Below are 3,312 nucleotides of genomic sequence, written 5' to 3'. Positions count from 1 at the left end.
GTAATTTCATCAATTGTCCCCAAAATGCTCTTGATAGCTGTTTTTCCCAGGTCCCGTTCCAATCCAGGATCACATATTACATGTGCTTGTCAGTGCGTCTTCAGGCTCCTTCAATCAGGAACAGTCCCTCAGGCTTTCTTTGTCCTTCTTGACCTTGACATTTTTGAATAGCACAGGCTAGTCATGTTGTAGAATGTCCCTCAGCTTGGGTCTGCCTGGTTGTTCCCCATGATTCGATTCAAGTTGTGTGTTTTGGGCAGGGATGTCGCAGAAGTGCTGCTTTGTCCATCTCAGTACATTATGTCAAAAGGCATATAATAGGCGTATCCCAGTACTGGTGACACTAGCTTTGATGACTTGGTTAAAGTGATAGCCCCCAGATCTCTTCTCTGTAGAGTTACCATTTTTCCTTAGGTAATTGATAAGTAATCTGTGGGGAGTTTCTTTGAAACTATGTAAATATACTGTTGCTCATTCAACTTTAACCCACTAGTTTTAGCACCATTGATGGATTTCTAAATCCATCACTGCTTCAGTATTTATTACTTGGAATTCAACTGTAAGGAAGAGCCTTCCTTTCTCCCATTTATTGTGTTTTAAAAAGAGAAGTGATAGTAGGGACGCAAGAGGGAAGCCATGAGACCAGTTAGGAGGTTACTGAAGTATTCCCCAAGAAAGATGATGATGGCTTTCATCAGAATGTCTTAGCAGAGGGGTGGAGAGAAATAAATAGATTCAGGCGATGTTTTAGATGTGCAGTTGAGAGGTTTTGGATGATTTGGACTGGGGTGGGGGGTGGGGGGTGATGCAAAGAAAGTTATCAAGGTTAATTCCTAAATTTTTGTCACGAGCAAGTGGTACCATCTAATAGTACCAGTTGGTGGTGACATTATGATACCATTTACTGAGATGGCGAAGACTGGAAGAGGAACCATGGGTAAGGGGGGAATCAAGAACTTTGATTGGCCATAAGTTTGAGATGTTCATTTAACATCCATATGGCAATGTCAAGTCGTCCACGTAATTGGTTTATGGAAGAGGAAGTGGCTGGAAATTGATATTTAAAGCCATGACGCTGGTTGTGACTGTTAGAGAATAGATGCAGGTGTGGAAGAGAATGGGTCAGAGCATGAACCCTGGGCCACTTACATTTAAAGGTCAGGAAAATGAAACGAATTTGGCAAAGGAGCTTGAGAAGGGGTCACCAACAAGGTTAAAGAAGAAGAAACAGGAGAGTGTGTTAATTGGCAACATAAAGTGTTTTGAAAGGAGAGAGTGGTAAACTCTGTTGACTTCTGCTGAGAGTTCAAATATGATGAGGACAGAGAATGTACACTGGATTCTGTAACATGAACAGTGGAGCCAGGAACTCAGCGGGAGTGAGTTGAAAATAGAATATGAGATGAGGAAGTGAAGGCACTGGCTACAAGCAACTATTTCAAGAAATTTTGCTGTGAAGGAGAGCAGAGAAATGAGGTGGTAGCTGGCTGTGAATATGGAGTCAAGGAGTTTTTTTTCTTTCTGTTTTATAATTTGGGAGGTACAAGAGTACACTTGTGATATTTGTACACCAATGTTCCTAGAAGCATTATTCACAATAGCCAAAAAGTAGAAGCAACCAACTCAAATGTCCATCTGCAGATTAATAGATAAACAAAATGCAATATACACATGTAATGAAATATAGCTCAGCCTTGAAAAAGAATGAATCAACCTAGAATTCTAGAATTCTATGCCTTTCCCTGGGACTCACAAATAAACCCTGTGCTAGGGACTAGATGTGTTGGCCTAGTTTCTAAGATGGGATGATAAATATGGGCCAGTTCCCTTCTTAGGACATCTCAGATAGTGTTCTACCCGTACATTCTTTTCCCTTTTGTCCTAAGCCCGTGTAAATGTATAGACCGAGTGTGTAAATTTTATGGCACCTGGCCCACCTTGGCTGCTGTGTCTGTTCCTGGCAGGGAAGGAGCAGCATCCTTCCACTATGGCACAATTGGGCTGTGCATAGATCATCTGCCTGCAAAGACCACAGATTGAACCCACTGGCCCTGGGAGACCAATGCCCACTATGAAGCTGACCTTGCTCTCTCTCTTCTCTATGTGAGTAAAACGTTTCTCTATCCAAAAAAAAAAAAAGTACTGATACATGCCACTACATGGATGAGCCTTGAAGACGTCATGTTGAGTGAAATAAGGCAGACTCAACAGACAGATATTATATGATTCCACTTATGTAAAATAACTAGAATATGCAAACGCATAGATAGAAAGTGGAGTGCAGGTTGGGGGGGTTGGGCAGGAAGTGGGGAGTGGGGAGTTAATGCATAATGTGTGTAGGGTTTCTCTTTGGAGTGATGGTAAAGTTCTGGTAAGGATGGCAGTGAGGGTAGTACAGTATTGTGAATGTGATTAATCTCTGTGGTATGCTTGGGAGTGGTTGACATGGGAAAGTTTAACTCATATATATGCTTCCACAACTAAAAAAAAAAAAAGAGCAACTAAAGAGACAATGACAATTAAATACAATATATGACCCTGGACTGAATCTCATAATGGAGGAGAAAAGCCCCTCCTTTTTATTATTATATTATTGGGACATTTGAAAAAACTGGAATATAGACTGAAAGCTTTACATCAATGTTAAATTTCTTGAACTTAATAACTGCTCTTAAGGTGTTCAAGGAGTATGATGTATACATGGTATGCTCTCAAATGTTTTGAAAATTGATAGATAAATAGATACAGAGAGGTAGATGGATTGATAGATGGATGGATAGAATGATACAGCAAATGTGGCGAAGGATTAAAATTTGATAATGGTATCTGGGAGCAGGGGTATGTTGGAGTTTTCTGTATAGGTTTTGTATTATTTTTGCCACTGTCCTACAGACTTGAAATTATTTCAAAATTAAAAGTTCAAGAAAATAAAGGGTGCACCTGTGTGTTGAGGGTCATACTGTGGTGGGGAGGGTGGGATGGATGATACTGGAGAGAAAAGCAATAATCAGAGGAACAAAATCTTTGAGAAAGACCAGGGGAGCTGGGACCAGGAGTGGTCGGTTTGTCTTTGGAGAGTGAGGCGCTGGATCCTTAGTGATGGGAAAGAAGTCTGGGAGTAGGTAGGGATGTTATTGTGATAGCATGATGAGAGAGATCTTCCTGGTTGCTTCTAGTTTCTTGATGATGCTTCTAGTTTCTTGATGATGTGTGAGGCTTAGTCTTCAGTGAAAATTGGCGTGTTGTAGAAGTTTTGAGAAGAAAGCAGGTGTGAAATCGTCATTTTGAAGAAAGCTAACAGACTTGGAGAGT

This window comes from Choloepus didactylus, chromosome 7 (genome assembly GCF_015220235.1).
Source record: "Choloepus didactylus isolate mChoDid1 chromosome 7, mChoDid1.pri, whole genome shotgun sequence".
NCBI lineage: Eukaryota > Metazoa > Chordata > Mammalia > Pilosa > Megalonychidae > Choloepus > Choloepus didactylus.
This window is presented reverse-complemented; position numbering follows the sequence as displayed.